Here is an 18,445-nt window from a genome sequence, read left to right as displayed (position 1 = left end):
TAGTATGTATGTATGTCACCTTATTTTACTCTTTTTTTTGTAAGCACTGTACCTTTTGTCTATTAAAGCTTAAAACTTTAATAAGTTTGGTCCTTGTATGCTCTAAGAATCCATAGCCTTTGGATGTAGTGTTTTAACCCTGTGAGTGCCAGTGAGTGGTGTTGTGGGTTGACAGTGTCCTTTCACACTTAAAGGACAAGTGCTATGAAAAACTTTTTCCCAGTAATTGAAGCACATTACAAAGTTATATAACTCTGTAATGTGCTTCAATCACCTATCTGCCTCCCTTCCCTGTCTTTTCCCCCCTTCACCCCCCACCAGGAAGTGTCCTAACTCACACAGACCTAATGACTGCCGTCACCATCACCAGGCAGCTCCTTCTTGTGAGAATGAGTCATCAGCAGGATGGCTGGTCTAGGTCCTGTTACAGCAGCCCCCCCTCCCCAGTCCAAGTGATGGCTTGCAGTTGTTCAGCCAATGGGAGCTGAGCAAGCTGAGTCACCTGAAAAGGCGGGGAGGGGAAAGCTAGTGTAACAGGAGAAGGAGCTGAGAGAAGAGCTTGGTGACGGTGACGACAGTAATTAGGTCTGTGTGAGTTAGGACACTTCCTGGTGGGGGGTGGAAGGGGGAAAAGACAGGGAAGGGAGGCAGACAGGTGATTGAAGCACATTACAGAGTTATAGAACTTTGTAATGTGCTTCAATTATTTTTTTCAATTATAATTTGAAAGGTGGTGGCAGCGTGTGTGTTTGAGGTGCTTGGACTGTGTTGGGGTGGGATTTATGCTCAATTTGCCACCTGAAGCGGTAGGTGAGTGCAAGATTGAGTGAGTGAAAATAGATTAACCCCTTGCAGTGGCATCTACGTCACGTGCTAGTGTGTATGTGACGTATGCAAATTGCCATTTTAAAAACTGAAGCGAGGGGGGCGTGACCAACTATGGCCGTGTGAGGACGCTTCAGCCTGAGCTCCTCCAGACCCAGACTACAATCTGCTGGCATCGGCCCTCTTCAACATGGGGAAGACCGCTAAAAAAAACAGGGGACATTCCTTAACCCGCTCTACACCCCCACAGGGGGACATCGGGGCATATTTCGCCTGCTCGGAGACACCAGCACCCGCATCAGGCACGGAGCTGCAGGACACAGAAAATGGCCGCCGCCATGCTGACGAGGCACCTGGCCACCCTACAGCAGCCCGCACAAGATCATCTGTGGCCGCAATTGAGCACCGACACCTACCGAGGTCCTCCGCCGGCACCGACACCTCCCTGCAGCAACCAGAGACGACTACCCCGACCTCCTCGCAGCTGCACACGCGGCCCGACGGGACCTTCGGCGCCCATCTTGATCCTAGGCCGAGCGGCGCGCAGCAGACCCAGAGTGAGCCGGAGGAGCGGTGGCAGCGGGAGGACACTGACCAGAGTGTCCGGCAGGTACCCCCTCCCTCATCGGAGACCCCGCACTGTGCCCCCCTATCCGTGGCACTACCGCCGCGCCGCTCCCAGGCCGACCCCCCCATCGGGCCTACTACTGCGGCCTTGCCGCCTACTGCCACACCAGGCCTCAACCCCCAGACAGCACCATGGGACGGCGGCGCGGAGCACAACCCATGGTTCGCACCCCCAATGCCTGCTCAAACCCAGCTGGGGGACCCCCTGCCCTTACCCCAACCTGCTCAAGGGGGGCTCTCTCCGGCCTCCTCGTCCCACTGGTCCACAGGATCCTCTTGGGGAAGCTCACCCCCGCATACCACGGCGGCTGTAACCCACACGGTTGCCCTCATCCACGCACCGGCCACTGCTGTCTCACCTCACGGCCGAATATTGTCACCTAGGAGGCTGCCGGACGTACCTTCTTCGCTGGAGGGCACCCCCCTATTTTCAGGGTATGCTCCCAATCTGCTACCTCTGGGGTCCCTGACTTGCCATTTCCACTGACTGCCAGCCGCCCCTCAGTACTGGATGACAATAGGCCAGTGTCCCTGGCGGATCTCAGGGCTCTTACCCAGTCCCTTCCTACTAAAACCGACATTTCCACTCTGGCCAAGCAACTACTAGATGAATGTAAACATGAATTTGCGCAATTTCATGCTGAACTCACAACGGTCTCATCTAAAGTAGATGTATTGGAAACTGCGCAGGAGACTACCTCCACAACTCTGCTAGCCCTTCAACACGATGTGCAATCACATTCTGATAAGCTGTTTGTCCTGCAACAACACATAGACGATATTGAAAACCGCAACAGGCGCAATAATCTCAGGATCCGCGGCCTCCCAGAATCTGTGCCTTCCTCTGATCTACTTGCGGTGCTGTCCACCATCTTTAATGACCTCCTGGAGCAGCCACCTAATACGCACATCGAGATAGACAGAGCGCATAGGGCACTGCAGCCCCCTAGCCGAGACAACCAGAGACCCAGGGATGTCATCTGCCGCGTCCACTTTTACTCTACTAAAGAGCCCGGCGCCGACGCAATGTCACCTACAGAGGAGTGCATCTGCTTATCCTACAGGACCTCTCCCGACATACCTTGGCCCAAAGGGCCACTCTCCGCCCGGTGTTGGACATCCTACGTGACCGTAAAATCCCCTTCCGCTGGGGATTCCCCTTCGCCCTCATTGTGCGCTTGAATGGTCGGTCCCTCACCCTGCGCGCGCCAGAAGACATCCCGGGATTTCTACGAGATTTAAACATCACCAACATCTCCATACCTGAGTGGCCCTCGCTACTTACCTCCTCCAGGAGCACCAAAAGGCCTTTCTCGCCCCGATCTCCCAACTCGACGCCCGTGGGGCCCCGATCCTCCAGGCGAGATGGCCCCCGACCTGCCCCGGCTTCTCCCTCGCACTCCCCAGCCCACGCTGGCTCCCGAGCCCGCCTTCCCTGAGCCATGGACAGCATCTCGTCTCTAGCCCTGTAGCTACCCCGTTATTGTTTAATCAGTTTCTATGATTTTCAGCCGAATTATGCCTGTAATTTGTTTGCATTTCATCATCTGGGTCTGGGAGGGAGCCTTAGGTCTATGCCTTTACATGCTTAGCTGTCTCTTCCCCCCAATAGATGGGAAACCCAGCCTGGACATTTCCGGGCCTGGTAGTACTCAGTTTGAGGTTCTTAGAGTATACGCTGCAGTTTTGCCTTTACTGCTGTTGTTGTCTTTGTGTGCTCCCCTGTTTGTCTGTGTCTCCCCCACCCTGATTTTCTCTGTCTCATTTCATATCCCAGTCCCGGACATTCCCTGGAGGTCTTCGGCGGTGCCTACCTACATCTTTCCTGAATGGCGGATTTACATGTAGCAACCTACAACGCGAGGGGATTGAACACGCCCCGGAAAAGATCGCAGGTTCTCCACCATTTCCACCGCCGGAAGGTACATATACTCTGCTTACAGGAGACGCACTTTAAAACAGGCCATGCACCCACGATCCGCGACAGACACTATACACAATGGTTCTTCGCCAATAACCCTGATTCTAGAACCAAGGGTGTGGCCCTAGCTATACACAAGTCCCTGCCATGTCAAATACTATCCTGCACGACGGACCAAGCGGCACGATACCTAATACTTACCCTCTCCATTAGTGGCCATATCTTTACCATAATTAACACTTATGCCCCGAACCAAGACCAAATTGCTTTCCTCATGAACCTAATTGATCTATCCCTCCCCTTAGTCAGGGGGACCGTGCTCTTCTGCGGAGACCTTAATCTCACATTTGACCCGTCCTTGGACAATTCCACAGGCCGCTCTAGTTTTTCGTACCCAGCGATTAAAAAAGTCAAAAAAGCCCTGCTCCAACTACAACTTTATGATGCCTGGCGCTTGATGCATTCTGCGGACCGAGATTATACCTTTTTTTCTAATTCACATGGGACATACAGCCGTATTGACCATATCCTCATCCAACATAGTGCATTGCCGTGGTTGGCGACTGCCTCCATAGGCAACATACTATGGTCGGATCACGCCCCTGTCTTTTGCTCCCTTACCCTACCGTTCCTATGGAAGACTGCGGGGTCCTGGCGTTTAAATGAGTCTTTGCTTCTGGATACAGTATGTTTAGCTGATCTGAAGCAAACTATAACGCATTTTCGCACTGACCATGCAGCGGACACAACCTCCCTCATTATTCAATGGGAGGCGCTTAAATGTGTGCTCCGGGGAGTGCTTATAAAGCACGGCTCCAGGCTTAAAAAAAGCGAAGGCCATCTCCCTGCAAAAGGCACTTGCCAAGGTTTCTTCCCTGGAGCTGGCCCATAAGCGTGCCCTGTCCCTACCTATATTACGGGACTTGCAAGTTGCCCGCTCGGAGGTTAAGCGCCTCCTTGAAGCGTCCTGGGGGCGACTTCTCCAAACTTGCCGTAGTAAATTTTATGAATACGGCAATAAGTGTGGGCGCATGTTGGCCAGAGCCTTGAAGAATCGGATGGCACAAATGCACATCGGTTGCATCAGGAATTCCGCACACCAACTCACGCATCATAGCTCGGAAATAGCATCCACCTTCCACGCATATTATTCCTCCCTATATCACCTTCCGACCACTCGGGTCACGACTCCTGGGCCCTTCTCTCCTCCACCCCTCACAACGCGTCTCCCCGCTGAGGTCATGGGAGACTTGGAGGAACCGTTTGCTGCGCATGAACTCGCCTATGTGATTTCACAGTTACCCGGAGGGAAGAGCCCAGGACCGGATGGCCTGACTGCTCAGTTCTATAAAGCCCTCTCGGAATTCCTCTCCCCTATGCTGCTCCTGGCCTTTAACTCTATCTCGGATTCTGTCCCTTTTCCGCCCCATGCTACCACCGCACATATCACTCTTATCCCAAAACCGGGCAAGGACCCCCAGCTCTGTGGCAGCTATCGCCCAATTTCCCTGCTGAACGTGGACTTAAAAATTTATTCTAAGCTACTGGCCAATAGGTTAAATGCCCACTTACCCTCCCTCATCCATCCTGACCAAGTGGGCTTTGTGCCAGGGCGGGAGGCCCGCGATAACACCCTCAAAACTCTGGATATTATCCACTATGCGCGAACGCGCCACATTCCTCTAATGATCCTTTCCCTAGATGCCGAAAAGGCTTTCGATAGGATTTCGTGGCCCTCCCTGACACAAACCCTTTAACAGGTTGGAATCGGCCCCTCTTTCCTTACTAAAATACTGGCTTTATACCAGAACCCCTCGGCTCAATTGAAGGTGAATGGGATGTTCTCAGCCCCCTTCTCCATTTTTAATGGCACCAGGCAAGGATGCCCTTTATCCCCCCTCCTGTACGCCTTAATCATGGAGAATTTATTAGCCTCGATTCGTTCCAACCCAGATATCACGGGTATCCGCATCGGGAACCGGGAGTATAAATGCTCAGCCTTTGCGGATGACCTTCTTGTCTATGTTACTAATCCGCATGTAGCCCTCCCCGCCCTGATGGCTCGGTTGGAACAGTTTGGAACCTGGTCCAACTTTAAAATCAATCTCTCCAAATCTGAAGCCCTGAACGTGTCCCTGGACCCCACATTGGTTAGTACCATTCAATCCAACTTCCCATTTACGTGGCCTACGTCTGGCATCACATACCTGGGTATCCGCATCCCCCCCACTCTTTCCCAACTGTTTGAGGTAAATTTCCTCCCCTTGCTGGCCCGCTTTACCAAGGATCTTGACACCTGGAACAAGAAAGAATTCTCTTGGTTCGGGAGAATCAATATCTTGAAAATGACTTTAATGCCTCGGCTTCTGTATTTGCTGCAGACCATCCCCATCCACATCCCCATTTCCTTCTGGAAACGAGTGCAACGCTGCTTCACCTCTTTCGTGTGGTTCAGGGGTCGTCCCAGGATTAGGCGAGAGACTAAGGCTCTAAGGCTGCGGGCGGGGTTGGTCTGCCAGATTGCCGCTTATACTACCTGGCCTGTGTACATGCTCGTATATTGGACATGGTCCATCATTCTAATTCTAAGTTATGGGTTCAACTAGCGCAGGCACAGTGCCCCAGGCCCCTCTCCACCCTCCCTTGGACCTGGTCACCCTCCCTGCGAGATGACACCGCCTTGTCCTACGTTACTCGACATACGTTAGCCTCCCTACACTTGGCAGGCAAATCCCACCCCCTGCTCCGGAAACACGGACCGTTGACCCCCATAACACACAACCCACAGTTTGCATTGGGACTTTTCTCATCTTTCTTAGGGCTCCCAGCCGAAAAGGTCCTCCGTTTCCATCAGGTACTTAAACAAGGCGGCCTATTACCCCTGTCAGCGATCCTGGATACGACCCCACCTACCGTAAAGCACTCGTTTGAATATGCTCAATTGCAACATTTTTACTCCACTACTAAACGTACGCACACTTTGCACCAGGAACTGACAGATTTCGAACATCTATACGTGTCCCCTCCCTGTCCTCCACACATCATCTCTGTGGTATACCAACAGTTACTGTCCTCAGGTTCTCGGCACTTACCGTCTTTCTGCTCGGCCTGGGAGACAGAGTTGGGAAAAAGCTTTACGCCACAGCAATAGTCTAAGGCCTTTTTTCTATCCCACAAGGCAGTACTGGCGTGCAAATCACAAGAAACTAGTTACAAAATCATTTCCCGATGGTATCGTGTCCCCTCTCTTCTCCATAAGTGGTATCCCACGGTACCTGATGTGTGCTGGCGATGTGAAGAGGCTGGGGGGACCATGTCGCACGTATGGTATACGTGCCCGCGGCTACGGGGATACTGGTCGACTATCCTACGCACCATACACAATGTCATAGGTGTCCTTATCCCCAACACCCCAGAAGCGGTGCTGTTATATATGTTTCCCACTGCCCAATCCCGTTTCAAGAAGTCCTTAGCTAGACATCTCCTGCAGGCAGCGAAGACAGTGCTACCCCAACGGTGGATATCCACGAAGCCCCCAACATTAGATGATTGGTTCGCTGAAATTGCCCAAATACATGATATGGAGAATCTTATAGCGGTCACCCCGACAGCTGTAAAGAAGTACACAGCCACCTGGAGCCCGTGGTTGCTCTTTCGTTCCACCGATTCTTATAGAACCGTGGCTGTTTGAACAATCCTGCTCTTTTCAACATGGGAGCTGTCCTCCCCTCGCGTGGTCCATTCTCATCGCCCTACTGGTAGGCACGGCCGAAATGTTTAACATAATGAATGTCAATATAAACGCAATTTATTCAGCTAACAACATCCCCTCCCCCCCCCCAGTGTCTGTGTCTTCTTGTCCTTGTCTTTTTGTGTCACTATGTCTAATTTCTCATGACAAAGTATTTCTTTTTAAGTTATTGCTAAATTCATGCAATTATCACCTTGTAGCCAGGTTTTATGGCCCTGTCAGGTACCAACTATACTTGTTTGGCTATTCGCCTTGATTTATACTGCTTGCATATTGCCTTGTTATTGTGTTTCTACGTGGTTTATGTCTTAAACGGGACTCAACGTCCTTTGTTTGTTGTTCTTATTGAAAATAAAATAAAACTTTAAATTAAAAAAAAAAAAACTGAAGCAGTAGACTTTTTAAAAATTTATATTTGTATCATTCTCAAAACTTTTAACCATAACTGTACATGTACATTACACACATACAGCTCTACTGTGTACACATACAGCTCAGCTACATGTACATTACACATATACAGCTCAGCTACATGTACATTACACATATACAGCTCAGCTACATGTACATTACACACATACAGCTCAGCTACATGTACATTACACATATACAGCTCAGCTACATGTACATTACACACAGACAGCTCAGCTACATGTACATTACACACAGACAGCTCAGCTACATGTACATTACACACACATACAGCTCAGCTACATGTACATTACACACACATACAGCTCAGCTACATGTACATTACACACACATACAGCTCAGCTACATGTACATTACACACATACAGCTCTACTGTGTACACATACAGCTCCGCTACATGTACACTAACGTTATTGTAGGAAAAACTTCCATAAAATACAGCATGTGAACAGGTACATGTAAGCTAGACGCGTTTCGGCTGTAACCTCCCTTTATCACAGCTAAATGAATAATAGACATACAACTAAAACAACAGAAGAAACACCCTCTCACCACATGGTATCCAGTCAGGTTCACACATCAGATGACTAATTAATAAGCAAGGTTTGAACCAGACTTGGGAGTGGGGAAGGGGAAAAGACAAGCAACCTGCACAATGCTGATTAAGGTGCGTTTACACGAAATAATAATTGGCCCGATCGTACGATTAACTATGTCAGAGTAACGATTTTTTTTCATAACGATCAGCGTTTAGACGATACGATATATCGTACGGAAAATCATTTTGCGATCGCTTAAGCCTATCTCACACATTGGTTAAATCGGCGAACGACTGTTCACACGGAACGATCTGCGAATTTTTTGCGAACGACAAACGACGGTTTGATGACATGTTGAAAGATCAAAATGAACGATTTCTCGTTCGTCGTTTGATCGTTCGCCGCGTTTACACGTACGATTATCGTTCGAATTCGATCAATATCGCGCAAATTCGCACTATAATCGTTACGTGTAAACGCACCATTAGCAATTACAATTGTAGAGCAAAATTCACATGAAGAGAGAACTGACGTCCTAAGGATGAAAAAGTGGTGCACTAAAAGTATCAGCATAGGTTTTTTAAAAACTATTCATAGATATAAAGAAGATCTGAAGTTTAAACCTGCTGGAAAGCGTGTATTTAGTTTAAGAATCCAGAACGCTTCTCTAGTGAGGAGCTTCTGCTTCCAGTCACAAACCTCTTACATTTTTGGTTACTTTTTCTAAACCCATAAAAGTGAAAAATGTTACATCTCCTTCATGGTGATCAATAAAGTGCTTAGCTGCACCAGATGATTTTACATTCTTGGCTCTTATGTCACGTACACTCACCGGCCACTTTATTAGGTACACCATGCTAGTAACGGGTTGGACCCCCTTTTGCCTTCAGAACTGCCTCAATTCTTCGTGGCATAGATTCAACAAGGTGCTGGAAGCTTCCTCAGAGATTTTGGTCCATACTGACATGATGGCATCACACAGTTGCGGCAGATTTGTCGGCTGCACATCCATGATGCGCATCTCCCATTCCACCACATCCCAAAGATGCTCTATTGGATTGAGATCTGGTGACTGTGGAGGCCATTTGAGTACAGTGAACTCATTGTCATGTTCAAGAAACCAGTCTGAGATGATTCTAGCTTTATGACATGGCGCATTATCCTGCTGAAAGTAGCCATCAGATGTTGGGTACATTGTGGTCATAAAGGGATGGACATGGTCAGCAATAATACTCAGGTAGGCTGTGGTGTTGCAACGATGCTCAATTGGTACCAAGGGGCCCAAAGAGTGCCAAGAAAATATTCCCCACACCATGACACCACCACCACCAGCCTGAACCGTTGATACAAGGCAGGATGGATCCATGCTTTCATGTTGTTGACGCCAAATTCTGACCCTACCATCAGAATGTCGCAGCAGAAATCGAGACTCATCAGACCAGGCAACGTTTTTCCAATCTTCTACTGTCCAATTTAGATGAGCTTGTGCAAATTGTAGCCTCAGTTTCCTGTTCTTAGCTGAAAGGAGTGGCATCCGGTGTGGTCTTCTGCTGCTGTAGCCCATCTGCCTCAAAGTTCCACGTACTGTGCGTTCAGAGATGCTCTTCTGCCTACCTTGGTTGTAACGGTTGGCTATTTGAGTCACTGTTGCCTTTCTATCAGCTCGAACCAGTCTGCCCATTCTCCTCTGACCTCTGGCATCAACAAGGCATTTCCGCCCACAGAACTGCCGCTCACTGGATGTTTTTTCTTTTTCGGACCATTTTCTGTAAACCCTAGAGATGGTTGTGCGTGAAAATCCCAGTAGATCAGCAGTTTCTGAAATACTCAGACCAGCCCTTCTGGCACCAACAACCATGCCACGTTCAAAGGCACTCAAATCCCCTTTCTTCCCCATACTGATGCTCGGTTTGAACTGCAGGAGATAGTCTTGACCATGTCTACATGCCTAAATTCACTGAGTTGCCGCCATGTGATTGGCTGATTAGAAATTAAGTTGTAACGTGCAGTTGGACAAGTTTACCTAATAAAGTGGCCGGTGAGTGTAGGTGCTCTGCTATGTGGGTTTTAATTTTCCGGCGCTGCATCCTATGTACATAAGGTTACAAGAGGAACACTGAATGGCATAAACTGCATGGTGTGAATCACAGTTAATAAATGACTGGATATTGTGGGACTTGTTAGTACCTATAAATGTTTTTGTCTTGTGCGCAAACTTGCACACATTTTGTTGCACACAGTTGTATGTCCATTATTCATTTAGCAGTGATAAAGGCTCAAACGCGTCTAGCTTACACGTACCTGTTCACATGCAGTATTTTATGGAAGTTTTTTTTCTACAATAAAGTTAGTGTTTTTAAGGACTTTTTTTCTGCTGGAACATTTTTTCATTTGTGGATTTGTTGCTGCGGACTGTTCCCCGCTAAGTTCCTACTGCAATTTTTGTCCCAACACGATAAATATGGGCAAGGTAGAGTGTCTTTCCAGCCGCAATTATATTTCAGCATAATTATGGTGCATGCGGTTTTAGCTACATGTACATTACACACATACAGCTCAGCTACATGTACATTACACACATACAGCTCAGCTACATGTAAATTACACATATACAGCTCAGCTACATGTACATTATACATATATACAGCTCAGCTACATGTACATTACACATATACAGCTTAGCTACATGTACATTACAAATATATAGCTCTGTGTACACATACAGCTCAGCTACATGTACATTACACATATACAGCTCAGCTACATGTACATTACACACATACAGCTCAGCTACATGTACATTACACATATACAGCTCAGCTACATGTACATTACACACATACAGCTCAGCTACATGTACATTACACACATACAGCTCAGCTACATGTACATTACACACATACAGCTCAGCTACATGTACATTACACACATACAGCTCAGCTACATGTACATTACACACATACAGCTCAGCTACATGTACATTACACACATACAGCTCAGCTACATGTACATTACACACATACAGCTCAGCTACATGTACATTACACACATATACAGCTTAGCTACATGTACATTACAAATATATAGCTCTACTGTGTACACATACAGCTCAGCTACATGTACATTACACATATACAGCTCAGCTACATGTACATTACATACATACAGCTCAGCTACATGTACATTACACATATACAGCTCTACTGTGTACACATACAGCTCAGCTACATGTACATTACACACATACAGCTCAGCTACATGTACATTACACATATACAGCTCTACTGTGTACACATATACAGCTCAGCTACATGTACATTACACACATACAGCTCAGCTACATGTACATTACACACATACAGCTCAGCTACATGTACATTACACACATACAGCTCAGCTACATGTACATTACACACATACACAGCTCTACTGTGTACACATACAGCTCAGCTACATGTACATTACACACATACAGCTCAGCTACATGTACATTACACACAGGGCTCTGCTGCAGGCATATATAACACACACATACACAGCTCTGCTCCACACACATCACACACACACAGCTCTGCTGCATACACATCACTTCAGCTCATCCAGCACAGCAGAGTCCTGCATACACTGAGCAGCAGCCCCTGATCATGTGACTCCTCCTCCTCCATGTGACTGATCACATGACTGTGACATCATGGCAGGTCCTGGAAGCGCTGCTCCCACACATGGGCATGACATCATCAAAGGTCCTCAAGACCTACCTCTGGCAACTACATTCTAGCCTCCACCCTTCCAGGTAGGAGACAGGTAAGAGTTTTAAAGTGTTTAGGGGAGGGGGCACTATGGATGGGGGGATAGTAAGGGGGAGCAGTGTGGAGGACATAGGATAACCACTTTAACCCTTTGAGGACCAGGCCCAAAATGACCCAGTGGACCGCGCAAATTTTGATCTTAGTGTTTTCCTTTTTCCCTCCTCCCCTTCTAAGAGCTCCAGCACTCTCAGTTTTCTATCTACAGGGCCATGTAAGTGCTTATTTGTTACAGGAATAGTTGTACTGTGTAATGGCGTCTTTCATTTTACCATAACATGTATGAGGGAATCCCAAATATATTATTTATGAAGATATTAATTGGTGAAATCGTAAAAAAGAATGCAATATGGTAACGTTTGGGGGGTTCCTGTGTCTACGTAATGCACTATATGGTAACAGCGACATGATACTATTATTCTATAGGTCAGTCCGAACACAACCATATGCAGGTTACACAGATTCTCTATTTTTTGCAATTAATTAATAAAATGGGCCTATTGTGACACTTATAACAGTTTTATTTTTTCACCTACAGGGCTGTATGGGGTGTAATTTTTTTCGCCATGAGCTCTAGTTTTTATTAATACCATATTTGTGAAGATCGGACGTTTTGATCACTTTTTATTTTTTTCATATATCTATATAATAAAAATCAAAGTCTGTCTGTCTGTCTGTCTGTCTGTCTGTCTGTCTGTCTGTCTGTCTGTCCGTCCTTCTGTCTGTCTGTCTGTCCTCTATAGACTTCCAAACGCCTGAACTGTTTGACCCCAAATTTGGCACACAGATACATTGGGTGCCCGAGAAGGTCCCCCCCCCCCCCCCAGATGTACAGGGGCGGAGGGGGAGGGGAGGGGGAAGAGCGGCGCCCCCCCCCATAGAGATGAATGGGAAAATCTCCTCACTGCGAAAATCTCCTCACTGCAAACACAGGTGATATAATTAGCTGCAGCAGACACGGCAGTTGGAGCCTTAGCAACCAATAGGATTACTGCTTTCATTGTCACAGGGAGCAATGGTTGCTAGGGAAGCTGCCTCACAACATCCACAGTAATAACTGGTAGACCCCCTACTCCATCTATACAGTACATGTATACAGGACCCCCTACTCCATCTATACAGTACATGTATATACAGGACCCCCCTACTCCATCTATACAGAACATGTATATACAGGACCCCCTACTCCATCTATACAGTACATGTATATACAGGGCCCCCTACTCCATCTATACAGTACATGTATATACAGGACCCCCTACTCCATCTATACAGTACATGTATATACAGGACCCCCTACTACATCTATACAGTACATGTATATACAGGGCCCCCTACTCCATCCATACAGTACATGTATATACAGGACCCCCTAGTCCATCTATACAGTACATGTATATACAGGACCCCCTAGTCCATCTATACAGTACATGTATATACAGGACCCCCTACTCCATCCATACAGTACATGTATATACAGGACCCCCTACTCCATCTATACAGTACATGTATATACAGGACCCCCTACTCCATCCATACAGTACATGTATATACAGGACCCCCTACTCCATCTATACAGTACATGTATATACAGGACCCCCTACTCCATCTATACAGTACATGTATATACAGGGCCCCCTACTCCATCTATACAGTACATGTATATACAGGACCCCCTACTCCATCTATACAGTACATGTATATACAGGGCCACAGAAAAAAAGGAAAAAATTGGTCAGCTCTCCTAGAACACTGTTCACACTAGGCAGGAGCACGTTGCCATGGCTGAAATTGCAAACACACAAAAACACAGAAAAATGCAACAGCTCACCGCAACAGCAAGATACAGACCCACCATAGACATGAAAATAATTAAAAGCAGCCCCCCCAACTGCCCAAAAAATTCCCACAAAAATAATGAGTCTCTTGGTTACTATTTGCAAACAGCGTAAACTGCCTCACCACGATAAGGTGGACTCATATCGAGGCAGACCCTACACTGTATGTACACTATGGCCTCTCCATGGCGTGTAATACGCCTATGCTCTGGGCATGCAAGATCCGTCTAATACCTGCAAAAATAATTGCATCACCTGGGTGAGACAGGTGGAGTGCACGACCAAATATACAGGGCCCCCCACTCCATCCATACAGTACATGTATATACAGGACCCCCTACTCCATCTATACAGTACATGTATATACAGGGGCCCCTACTCCATCTATACAGTACATGTATATACAGGGGCCCCTACTCCATCTATACAGTACATGTATATACAGGACCCCCTACTCCATCTATACAGTACATGTATATACAGGGCCCCCTACTCCATCTATACAGTACATGTATACAGGACCCCCTACTCCATCTATACAGTACATGTATATACAGGGCACTACAGGTATAGCAAACTGTGACTAGGTAACACTGCCACACCAGACCTGATCAATACCGCCATACTGTGACTGGGTAACACTGTCATACCAGACCTGACCAATACCACCATACTGTGACTGAATGACACTGCCACACCAGACCTGACCAATACCGCCATACTGTGACTGGATAACACCGCCATACCAGACCTGACCAATACCACCAAACTGTGACTGGGTAACACCGCCACACCAGACCTGACCAATACCGCCATACTGTGACTGGATAACACCATCATATCAGACCTGCCCAATACCGCCATACTGTGACTGGATAACACCACTATACCAGACCTGACCAATACCACCTTACTGTGACGGGATAACACTGTCATAACACACTTGACCAATACCACCATACTATGACTGGATAACACTGCCACACCAGACCTGACCAATACCGCCATACTGTGACTGATAACACTGCCACACCAGACCTGACCAATACCGCAATACTGTGCTGGATAACACTGTCATACCAGACCTGACCAATACCGCCATACTGTGACTGGATAACACTGCCATACCACACCTGACCAATACCGCCATGCTGTGACTGGATAACACCACTATACCAGACCTGACCAATACCACCACACTGTGACTGGAGAACACCGCCACACCAGACCTGACCAATACCGCCATACTGTGACTGGATAACACTGCCATACCAGACATACCAATACCGACACACTGTGACTGAATAACACTGCCAGACCTGACCAATACCGCCATACTGTGACTGGATAACACCGCCATACCAGACATGACCAATACCGACACACTGTGACTGAATAACACTGCCATACCAGACCTGACCAATACCGCCATACTGTGACTGGATAACACCGCTATACAAGACCTGACCAAAGATTTTTTGGCAAGTCTGAACGGGAGGGTACTGCCCCTCTGCAAGGTGCTACCCTACGCACCAGGGTGCCTAATGGTAAATACGACCCTGCAAGTATACAGGACACTACAGGTATACAGGACCCCAAAACTATACACTAAAAGTGCATGGGACCTCCACCAACTATATACTACAGGTATACAGGACCCCGAACTTTACACTACAGGTATAAAGGACCCAAAACTATACACTAAAGGTATACAGGACCTCCACCAACTATATACTTCAGGTATACAGGACCTCCACCAACTATATACTACAGGTATACATGATCCCAAACTATACACTACAGGTATACAGGACCCCAAAACTATACACTACAGGTATACAGGACCTACACCAACTCTATACTACAGGTATACAGCACCTTCACCAACTTTTTACTACAGGTATACAGGACCCCAAAGCTATATACCACAGGTATACAGGAACTCCACAACTATTTACTACAGGTATATAGGACCCCAAACTTTACACTTCAGGTATACAAGACCTCCACCAACTCTATACTACAGTTATACAGGACCCTCAAACTATGCACTACAGGTATACAGGACCCCCGAACTATATACTACAGGAATACAAGACCTCCACCAATTATACACTACAGGTATCCAGGACCCTTAAACTATAAACTACAGGTATACAAGACCTCCACCAACTATACATTACAGGTATACAGCACCAACTATATACTACAGGTATACAGGACCCCCAAACTATACAGTACAGGTATACAGGACCTTCACCAACTGTACACTGCAGGTATACAGGACCTCCCTCAACTATACACTACAGGTATACAGCCCCCCCCCCCAACTACACACTACAGGTATACACAACCCCCCCCAACTATACACTATAGGTATACAGCCCCCCAACTATGCACTACAGATATGCGAGACCCCTAAAAACTATACATTGTGGGTATACAGAACCCCTCCAACTATGCACTACAGGTATACACTAATTCCACTGATTAACTCAGATGAAACAATACCTTTAGCTTTGCCTCCTGGGCACCTTAGAACAAATCTAATTAACACACTGACACTTTATACCCGGGCAGCGCCGGGTACATTTTCTAGTATATACATATATATATATATATATATATATATATAATAAAATGTAACAAAAAAAAATAATTGGTAATTGGTTTATGCCGTTCGCCGTTAGTGATGACGATTGTTATATTTTAATAGATCGGACAATTACGCACGCTACAGTATATTATATGTTTATTTTTATATGTTTTATTTATATAATGGGAAAGGGGGTGATTTAAACTTTTATTGGGGGAGGGGCTTTGGGGTAGTGTAATAATGGTTTTTACTTTTTTTATTTACACATTTTAAGTCCCTTTGAGGGATTGTTACATTCATTTATTACATTACACAGATCGCCGATCGGACCGCACAGAGGAAGGTGAGAGACCTCCGGCGGTCCGTTACAACGATCAGGACCCCCACAGTCACACTGCGTTAGGTGACAGGGAACTCTTCCTGTCACTTACACTTAAACGTCGCAATCGCTGCTTTAGTAATAAAACAGGAAACCTCTTGGCCAATCTGCAGGGGGCTCAAACCCTTTCAACCCATTATAAAACATTTTTTTACCCGAAGCAAATAATTGACTGGCTGAACAGGTACTATACTGACCTTTATACCAGCACTACTTCTCCCTCCCCAAACCCCGATACACTGCTCAATAAAGTTACACCTCCCTGTATAACGCCAGAACAACTCAACTTTCCTAATGCCCCCATCTTCTCGACCACCGTTAAGGAAACCATTGCGTCTCTTAAAAACTCTGAGGCACCTGGGCCTGACCGCTACACGAGTACACTTTATAAGCTCCTCAAATATCAAACACTTTGATGGTCATGTATAAGGGTGCTCTTGGGCCTTAATAAAATGTATTTTAAAAAAAACAAACAAACCATGGCCACTTTCTTCCAGAGACAGCATCACTCTGGTCTCCAGGCTGGGTGCGGTTTTTAAACTTGGCTAAAAGTGACTGTATCACCAGGCCCAGGCAGAAGCACTGGAGGCGGCCGACCCACCCTTATTGGGAAAAAACCCCAGCCACTCCATGACGTGACTCCATTAGTATCAATGAAACCCTATCCTAGAGGGGCGTGGGTTTCTTTCCACTAAGGGTGGGTCCACCGCCTCCAGTGCTTCTGCCTGGACCTGGTGGTACAGTCACTTTAATAGCAAACCACAGTGGAACTGGAGACAAGAGTCGTGCTGTCTCTAGAAGAAAGAAAGTGGCCATGTTTTTCTAACACTGGATAACCCTTTTAAAGAGGACCTGTCACCCCCCGTGCCGTGGTGACAGGCTCCCGATCCCCTGTTAGATCCCCCTATACTTACGTGATCCCGCCGGGTCCCGCTTCCTGAGCCGGCCGGGTCCCGGAGATTTCAGTGCCTGAAGCCCGGCGCGCGCGCTGAGAGATAAGTCCGATGCCCATAGAGAATGACGGAGCATCGGACTCCCCATTCATTCTCTATGGGCATCTGACTCTGCTGTCAGCGCGCTTCGGGCGCTGAAATCGGCGGGATCACGTAAGTATAGGGGGATCTAACAGGGGGTCGGGAGCCTGTCACCCCGGCACGGGGGGTGACAGGTGTCCCTTAATAGTAGGAACACAGTGACCTTAGGAAGGTTGGGTTGGCGGCCAGGTTGACCTCTTGCACCAGGGCCCCCCCAACCCCCCCCCCCCCCCCCCGCCCCGTCTCTGCGGTGCTGAGTTGTGAGGATAAAGTTTTCTTTCTATGACGCATCACAAGAGCTCAAACATCTTTACACATTCATAACGTGTTTCTTTCTATCGCTGTGCCGGGTTTGTTGTACTTTTTATTCCCATTCTTTATTATACATTGTATCCTCTACTTTCTATTCATCTCTCCAGGATCCTCTGCTGATATCTTCTATATAAGAGACCGACCCATCAACCATGGAGAGAGACAGAGACGAGATGGCCGAGAGGATAATAACCCTCACCCTACACATACTCTTCCTGCTTACTGGGGAGGTGAGGGATTCTGGGAGTGATGTCATCATGACATCATTCTTATCTATGGAATAACAGATGGATAGGACTGGAGAGGTGAGGGATTCTGGGAGTGATGTCATCATGACATCATTCTTATCTATGGAATAACAGATGGATAGGACTGGAGAGGTGAG

The 18,445-nt window shown here is 47.1% G+C and overlaps 1 pseudogene; it reads left to right on the top strand.

Moving 5' to 3' along the window:
* Positions 1-5,289: 5,289 nt before the first annotated feature.
* The window catches only part of LOC138777492 (zinc finger protein 208-like), an 81,709-nt pseudogene continuing 68,553 nt past the window's right edge, over positions 5,290-18,445 (top strand).

The sequence above is a fragment of the Dendropsophus ebraccatus genome, unplaced genomic scaffold (assembly GCF_027789765.1).
Source record: "Dendropsophus ebraccatus isolate aDenEbr1 unplaced genomic scaffold, aDenEbr1.pat pat_scaffold_572_ctg1, whole genome shotgun sequence".
Lineage (NCBI taxonomy): Eukaryota > Metazoa > Chordata > Amphibia > Anura > Hylidae > Dendropsophus > Dendropsophus ebraccatus.
This window is presented reverse-complemented; position numbering and strand designations above follow the sequence as displayed.